The sequence below is a fragment of the Esox lucius genome, chromosome 21 (genome assembly GCF_011004845.1).
Source record: "Esox lucius isolate fEsoLuc1 chromosome 21, fEsoLuc1.pri, whole genome shotgun sequence".
In the NCBI taxonomy this organism is placed as follows: Eukaryota; Metazoa; Chordata; class Actinopteri; order Esociformes; family Esocidae; genus Esox; species Esox lucius.
Window position 1 is genome coordinate 3,163,192 of NC_047589.1, and position 9,670 is coordinate 3,172,861.

Consider the following 9,670-nt stretch of genomic DNA (forward strand, 5'->3'; position numbering starts at 1 on the left):
GCACCACCCTCTGAAGCGCCCTGTACACTTGCCAAACCAAGCAGTTATGCATCCTGTCAAGATGCTCTTGGTGTGGGGGATGTTAGCTCTAGGTCCATGCCAAATTTTTTCAGGCTCCTAAGCGAGAAAGGCTCTGACACTATTTTTTCAGAGCTGTCTGGATGTGTCCACCGTGTTATTTGGTCCTGAACTTGTAGCCTTAGTTGAGGCCAGATAATCGAAAGGTTGTTGAATCTCTAATCCAACATGGTGAAAAATATGTTTTTGTGACTTTAAATGAATGCCTAACCCTAATTGCTCTGGATAAAAGCATCTATTATGTGACAAAAATGTTAAAAATATATAATGTACTCGCCCAACCAGCAGCGTGACATCTGTAAAACATACATGGGTGAGTCTCTCCAATGAAAGTTATATTAATCTGATTTTGAGACAGTGCTACTATGATGAGACAGGAACTTCCTTTAGAAATAACTGAATTGCTAACCTGGCTGCAGCAACTGACAGATCCTGTTCAAAGTGTGAAGCCTTTCACATGGTTGTTAAATGGACATAATTACATAAAGAAAGGGAGCATTGCGTTAAATTAGCCGTGATGAGCAGCATGAGTAATGAAAAACCCTAACTTGAAGGTTAAATGGCCAAATGAGCTGAAAGGCTTCAGAGGCTAAGGCACTTTGGGAAAATAGCATTTCAGGAAAGTATTCACTGGCAAATCCAATGTACCACATGTTGAATGGTGGTAAGGTGATTGACTTGAAAAGGCTTGGAAAATGACACGTTGCGTCACCAGCCCAGTCTGCCGAATACCATTGTGAAACTCTACTTTAATTTAATTGGAATATTTGAAAGAAATATTTCCGTCCTTGTTCATAGGCACCCCTGAAAGGTTCTTATATCCAGATTCCATGTGTCCAGTATGGAAGTAAAATGAGCTTACTAATCAGTTTGAAACCCTCTTTTGTCCCACACCTACAACACTCTAAACTTGTTGTAAGTCACTGCTTCATAGTAAAACAGTGTCATGGTGGCTTTGGGTTTGCATCCAGTTTGCAGCATACAAATGATGCCTGGGTGTGCAGCACAGAATGCAGCATGGGGTGCTACAAATTGGTGGGGGATATTTAGATGAGATGGCCTCGTCACACTGCACCTTATAGACTAGTGTTAAACTTGGTGCCTGCTTGGTAAAGCATGTGAAAAGGATATGAATGGGATTGGATTGGAGGAAGCATGCTTCAACCCTCCTCCACCTGCTGTGGATTCGCTGTGGCAAAGGGAGGCCAACATTGGGAAATGGACACGTCATAACATTGGGAGGGGAGAAAAACTGGGGTGAAATAATAATGATGAACAAATAACATTATAAACTTCTCCAGAGCCTAAGATCTCTTTAGATTTGCTAATTTCCTTGAACTAATCTCTGCTTCAGGATTCACACACACACACACATACAGGTGACATTCTTTTCAGAAAATTTCATGTGAATACCTCAAATGGACAACAAAACCTCAGGCTTTGAGTGGGAGCTCACAATTTATACTTTTTCCTTGAGACATTTTGCCTTTCACTGCATTTTTCCCTCTACTCCAGTTGGGTGTATGTCTACATGTTGTCTGAATGGTGAAGTGAAGCACTGTCTGCCTGCCCTCGCCCTTCCCTCCTGTCCTCTTGTCTAATGACAGGGCAGTAATGAGGTGTGGGATGACTCAACAGAAAATACAAAGCACTATGACACACGTGCACCGTTTCTGATGGGCACTGCCTTGATCTTACTTCTCTGGGGAGAAATGTGGGTCTGACAGTGAACTACAGTGGCTGTCAAAGGTATTCACACCCCTTTGACTTTTCCAGATTTTATTGTGTTACCGAATGAAATGAAAATGATTTAAGTTTTTGCCACTGATAAAAAACACTGTCCACAATGTAAAAGTTCAAAATAAAATCTTCAAAATGTTCAAAATTAATAAAAAATATAAAACAAAATGTAGTTTGTTGTGTAAGTATCTAGCCTCTACGCTATGACACCTGAATAAGCTGTGGTGCAACCAATTGTACTTAGAAGTCATGGTTTTTCCTGGCTCAGAATGGGCCTTTGGGGGTTGATTACGCACGACAATAAGCATGATCGGTCCGCATACAGTACAGGCAATGAATTACCTTATGAAATAAATCTATGCATCTTATTTGATACACAAAAATGTCTATCATGCTTGAATAAATGAAACCACATTAACAAAACTGGTAAAAACAATTATTTTATTACAACATTGGATGGGGGGAGGGGAGTGAGTTTGAGGGACAGGCATGTGGGGTTGGGAGAGGCAGTCAGTTGCAGAGGTCACATCCTGCTTCAGAGCATTTCACCCTCCTCTTTTTATTAACTAAATAAAAGTATCTGACAAGGCCACAGTAGTCTATAGCCGTGTTTCCCAACCTTTTTTGAGCCGCGGCACATTTTTTACATTTACAAAATCCTGGGGCACACCACCAACCAAAATTACACAAAATGACACTCTAACACAGTACATATTAGATTAGATGACCTATATTATAATACATCTAGTTAATAATATAGTTTTTTAATGTATTTATACTTAGTGGGAAACCTGGGGCTGTTTCGATGTACACAAAATGGATATCCTGGCAGTAATGGTAGAAAGACACACAAAGCTCTTCCTCAACAGCTCTCAGTCTCTCTATTTTTAATTTTTATCGCAGTCAAGCTTGAGAAGCTCAGCTCACACAGACATGTGGTTGAAAACAGGAGCAATGTCAAAATAGCTTTGTTGGCTAGAATGGGGAACTCCTTGGCAACAGATAACCAAAAACTGTCCAAAGGAAGATAAGCAAAGTTTAGCTTTAAACCACGATCTTGTTTCAGTTCAATGAGTTCCTCTTGCTCCTTTAAAGTCATGTCCTTTCCAGCAACGGATGCTGAGCTGTATGGGTCCCTAACCCAGTCAAGGCATTCTGTGAAGGCTGAATAGAAATAAAATGACAACTTCTCCTCAAGAGTTTTCAAATGTGTGCAAATCACCTCGCACATTGCAGCAGTGTTGCCATCATGCAGTTTCTCGGTGAGTGTGAACATCTCAAGGTTGCCACACTGCACATGTTGTTGCCAGAGCAGAATCCGTTCATTTTATCAGTGCTTGTAAGCAGGTTTTCATTTCGGCCTTGCATCCGTGTGTTCAGTTCATTCAGATGATGAAATATATCAGCCAGGTATGCCAGCTTTGCACACTACTCATCACTTGCAAGCAGCTTTGAGTAATCGGACCTCTCGTTTGTCAGAAAAACTTTAAGTTCCTCTCGTAGCTCATACACACGGGCCAGCACTTTGCCGCACGACAGCCACCGGACCTCAGTGTGGAGCAATAAGACTTTATGCTCCGCTCCCATTTCCTCACACAAAGACGCAAATAAGCGACATTTCAAAGGTTGCATCTTCACAAAGTTCCCTATGCGCACAACATCATCCAACACAGGAGCTAGATCTGCTGGTAAGGTTTTTGCAACGAGGGCCTCACGGAGCAAAAAACAGTGCGTAACAATAACATCTGGGTTTTTTTCATTGACCCTACTTACGAAGCCTTTGAGGCGCCCGACCATGGCTGCGGCTCCATCAGTGCAGACACCTGTGCAGTTTTCCCACGTAAGTTCTCCTTGGTCAAGATATTCTGACGTGACCCGAAATATTTCCTCTCCTGTTGATTTTTCTGGCAGTGCCTTGCAAAATAGGAAGTTTTCTCTAATGGCTTCTCCATCCACAAAACGCATGTTGGCCAAGAGCTGACAATGTCCACTAATATCCGTTGACTCATCAAGTTGCAAGGCAAATTTCTTACTGATGCGCATCTTTTCTAAAACAACAGTTTCGATATCCGCAGACATGTCATCATTACGTCTGGCAATTGTGTTATTTGAGAGAGGCACTTTGGCTATCTCTTTGGCCGCGTCAGGGCCCAGTATCTCGTTTACAATGGCTTTACAAGCTGGCAGTATTCATGTTTCTGCCACAGTGTGGGACTTTTTTGATTTAGCTACAAGTTCAGCAACAAGGTAGCTAGCTTTGAGGGCTCTCTCATTTACCTTTGTGGTTTTTCTAAAAAGTTTTGCCTGTTTGTACGTAAGCGTACAAAATAGTCCATCGGCTTGTTTTGAACATAAGGGTGTTTCGTTTGGAGATGGCGTTTAAGCTTGCTTGGCACCATGGCGTTATTGGATAGCTTCTCACCACACACCAAGCACAGCGGAGTCAGTGCCGTTGCATCCCCGGTGAAAGTAAATCCAAATGAAAGATATCTTTTGCTGTATTGCCTCAAGCTCACCGTCTTTTCTTTTTTCTTTTGTCGACCACTCATACTAGGGCCTAGAGTCAGAATTTTGTCCAGGGCCCTGTTCGGCATTTGCATTTTCTCTTCTCAAAAACTTCTCCATCACTGTCACTTGCTCGTCTTGCTGTGTTTCCAAACAGCCACTGTCACGTGTTGCGACAAGGATGACCCTCCTTAAAGGGGAACCAAAGCACTCACAAAGTATATAGTAGGCAAAAGCCAAAGCATGAAGAACTGTTTTTTGGGGAAATATTTGTTTTCTGTTTTTTAATAAATGCGTTTTTTTTTATCTGCCACACTTTATTACAGCACAGACACCCAACAATGGTTAATTAGGTGATATTAGATAATTTCCCACGGCACACCTGACGATCTCTCACAGCACACTATTGTGCCGCGGCACACTGGTTGGGAAACACTGGTCTATAGGACTGGACGACCTGACCTAAAATCTATATCACGATGAACTGAACATTTTTCCTCGATTACGATTAATGAACCATAATTTTGATTTTGTTTTTTTTGCTTTGCTTTGTAATGTAAAGTTTATCTTGTAACATTGTAATATCAAGCACATTGTAACATTAAGAAAGGTACTGTATAAACAGTTTATTTAACCTTTTCACGCGTGAGTTTCAAATATTTCTTACCGACCCCCCAGCGTGAGTTTTTTTGCACGTGACTTCAGTACTCTCCAGCATTTGAACTCACGCCAGCATTTGAACAGTCACCTTGCTAGGTAAGGAACACTACATGCTTTGCATTGCAAGCTTCTCTAGTTGACTCGAATTCTAAGAGCTGCAAAAGTTGGTTGATTTATAACTGTAGCTAGCTAGAAAACGTCAGCTAACCGCTAGCAAACGTCAGCTGCCCGCTAGCTAACAAATCGTGACCAGTAATTCAGTGCAGTGAAAATTAAGAAACTATATAAAATGCATACAATGGGGAACGTAACTTCTAGAAAGTTTTTCCAATGGTTTTGATCGGTAGTAGTCGCTAATATAATTCATTTTTGTGTATTAGTGTTGGCTGTCTGTTGGTACATAAGTTACACTTCTTGTCCCGATTTGAATGCTTTCTACCTGGTTAATATCATAGTATGGTCTTGAAACAATTACAATCAGGAAATAAAGTTATAAACACTGTTTGAGCCAAATGTGAGTAAATAATAGCGCGGTTTTACCAGCCATTGTTATGTTACTTGTAGGTAGGTATGCTAATTGTGCGTTCTAAACATGACGTTCTAATCACACCGGTGTGATCGTACGCTCCAGGGACCACTCTAGATTGATCACACCGGTGTGATCGTACGCGCCAAAGGGTTAAGTAAAATATGATTTATATAGCACCTTTTTAAACGCATGTAACAAAGAACATCAGCACAAAATAGAAAAGGAGAATAAATAAGTAATATAAAAACATATAGACATTACCATTTATGACACATACAAACAAACCTGTGTCCAAAACAGTGCTGCCATGTCCATCCATTGAACTGTGCAGCTTTGACAACATTAGCGCCATTGTCTGTCGTTATGGCCACAAAGTTCTCTTTCGTGAGTTCCCATGCAGAAAGCATATCTATCAGGCCCTGTGCAGGCATCTCTGACGTGTGATCCACTGGAAAATATGCCGTCTCAAGGCGTCTGTTGCACAGATTCCATTCATCTTCAATGTAGTGCAAAGTAATGCCGCGTTCCATTTACCTCGGAAGTCGGAATTCAGAACTGGGAATTACGTCACACCCGAGTTAACCCAAGTTGATCGCGTTCCAAAAGTCTGAGTCAGAAAACTAGATGAAATCCCCCAGGAAAGCCTTTGTGGTGCTTGCCCTTTCCGTTGATAAAAATGAATTTAGTGGAATTTCACGCATATAACACCGTAGCAACATGACCACAGACAGCAGTTGGACAGTACTAAAAGTGTATGACAATTTTAAGGAGAAACAAGTAAACAGAATTGCTAAAATAAACAGTAAAACTACAGCTTTCACTTACTGTTGATACAAGGTGCTGCCATCTTGGATTACGAACTCGACTTTCCGAGTTGGAATTCCGACTTGAGGCGGTGCCCTAAGGCTCAAGAATGGGTCCATTGTCCTATTTGACCAGAGGTCAGATGTGGCTGCGAAGTGCTGAAAAGACTTAATTTCAGCAGCTACCTTTTAACGACATGATTTGTACATGTTGGGCAGTGCAGTTTAGGAAAAATATGGTCGCAATGGCACAATGTTTCTTCTGTCAAGAGTTTTAACAAGGTATTTTTACCCACTGCGGTTGGAGCCATATCCTTCATGATGCAGTAACAAATGGCGTCACTTATTCTTTTCCATCTTCTTGAATCCTATTCATAACGTGTAGCATCGGGAAATGCTTGAGTTATCTACACCTGCTTTGTGGAGGCACTTGTTGCAGGGCGCTTGTCAGTCTTTCTTTTTTTGAGCCGCGCACTGTTCATAATCGGTACTGTGCTTGCGCTCCAAGTCTTGAAACAGATTGGTGGTATTACCTTTTTTCGACAATGGAACATTATGTCGTTTAGCGGATCTCATTAGCCTTCGGTTTATGTTCTGCTTGTTCAACAGTTGTTGGATAAATTGCTCCATTCGGAGAGGATTTGCTATTTTTTTTTCCAATTCTAGTGCTGGTGATTTTGCTTTGGCGCTCACTAAAACCTCTTTGGGGGGTGTCAAAGATTCCTCTATGCAGGACAAACCCTGGAAGTCATATTATAGGTTAAATGGAGTGTGCAATCAAACTGTTCCAGGGATTCCTGTGTAAATACACCTGTCTCAGGGATGTCCCGCAGTTGTTTAGTACGATTCCCCAAAACATTGCAAAATTCAGACAAAGATTAATTCAAATCTGGAATAAGCTTACTCAAAAGCACTAATAAGGCGTTGGTTATAAGAACATTTCCAATATAATGAATATCCCACGGAGCGAGATATTCTATTATTAAACAAGAAAAGGAACCAGGCAAGCCTAGTTCAGCCAGCCTGCAATTAGAAGGGATGAATGTTGTTGCTCTTGCTGGATTCGAACCGATGTATCCCAGATGACAGGCTGTGTTTAACAAACCAAAAGCTATACATGTGCTGAGTGCCGGTATAGTGTCTCGACATTAGTTCATTTTGTCACACATTAATATCACGTCAAGTTTGAATATTTAGCTAGACACAATTAAGCATTGTGTTAAACTGACTAACGTTTCTTATTAAGTTTAACTCCATCACAAATAGTATCTATGAACTGTATAGCTTTTGCCACTGGCCGTTTGAACAGCATATTAGCCAGTAATAGGCTTAAGTTAGTATCTACTAACTTACTACTTGACATAGTCATAAGAATTGAGCAATTGCTAGCGAGACTGGAGATTACCTATACACTACCAAAGCATTTCAGTTTCATGGCACAACAGCATTAGTTTTTCTATCATTCATGAATGACAATAACTATCAATATAGGTGACGATAACTGACTTATTCATCAAGTGAAAAGATTAGAGAATCATGGAAACCCCTCTTCTTATATTGCTCAAGGGGTTGTGATCAACAGCTCTGGAAAAAATTAAGACACCACTGCACCTTTTTCTTTCCTTTCCAAAAATGTTGAAAAGGGAGGTTTTGAGTGAGAAACAGAAGGGTTAAAATTAACAGACCACTGCAAATTGAACCACTGTTCCTCACTCAAAACCTTATCAACTTTTTTGCAAAGGAAAGAAAAAGGTGCAGTGGTCTCTTAATTTTTTCTGGAGCTATATTACCCAAAAAATCATGCACGGATGCATACTTCAAAAATCCACCAGAAGTATTCGCAATATTACCGTAAACAGTTTTATTTTAGGCTTACTATAATGTAGCTACTAAAGGTTATAGCCAGAGAAGGATTTTTCTATCCTGAGCAAATGCTAATGGATTATGTGTTTTGACTTTGGCATGGCTCAATCACCGGTCCCCTGCATGGCAGTCCACATCTCTAACCACTACTCTATTTAACAAGAGTTGGTCGGTTGGGTGGTCAGTCACTAAAAGAAATCTGCTCTTCTTGGCTTGCTCCGCTTACATAGTCCATCAGAAATGGTGAGAATATGGCACTACTGTGAATCTGTCTAGAAAAATTGCAGTAATCAGGGAGGCAACCAAGAGAGATATCAAAAGGTGTTACAGTCCTCCATGGCTGAGTTGGAAGACACTGGGCATACTGCAACAATAGCCCGGGTGCTTCAAAAAAGTGTCCTTTTGGGAGAGAGGCAAAACGAAAACAACTCAACATGAAATCTTGTGAGAGTGTTTGCCAAAACTTTGCTACAGTATGGTCAAAATCAACCAAAATGGAGCTTTTCACCTCAATGCTAAGCAATGGTTTGGCCTCCAGCCCCACAACCCATTCAAACTTGAAAAATATCAAGAGGAATTCATAGTTTAGATTCACTTGCTTTGCCATTAATGTGCATCATCCGAAATAAATTATTTGCTCAGAGGTTCTTCAACACTAAAGTTTAAAGCCAGTGGAACTGAAAAGACATTTGCAAACCAAGCATCCCTTTCATGTCGATAAATTAACAGTTTTTTTTCCACGGATAGGAGGCAGAGCTACGTGCAATTAAAATAGTAAACTCCATAAAATCACGTCCCAAGAGATGGGCTCAGAAGCCCTGCTGTTCCATACCAAGATCAGATGGATTTTTCAGGGGAATGTTCTCACCCACCTGTTTGAACTGCATGATGAGGTGTGCATTTTCCTAATTGAGTCTGGGTCCCTACTCGCTGACCACCTTACAGATCCAAAATGGTTGGTAAATCTTGTGTATATTTGATCAACTTAATGTACTTAACTCATAACTACAAGGCACAAATACAAATATAGGCCTATTTACATTGTTTGATCAAATTGATGCATTTAAAAAAGTTGGAGAGTTGGGCTATGCAAGCTAAAGCCGGCCAATTTCCTGAGCTGGAAGGATTTGTGAAATACACATCAGGTCTCAGTGTGTAGGGTGATCTCTGAGTTGCCATTTCGAAGATAAAACCCAGGATGGAGCTATTGAGCTCCAAAAGTCAGGCCTACCCATCTCATTAAATAAGTTGCTCAGATTTCACTTACCAGTTAATAAACATACCTGAGATAGCAGGTCATTAATATGTAATAGTTTATAAGGATTAGTAGTTATCTAAATATGATCTACTGAATGTGTTTACATTGCTGTTGCGTAGTGTGAGGACTTATGTTGTGTGCGCATACGTGTGCAGGGGTCACAATAATTGAAACATTTGTTTTTGGGGGTCGCGAGTGAAAAGGTTAAAGAACTCCTGCTTTACATTACTGTAG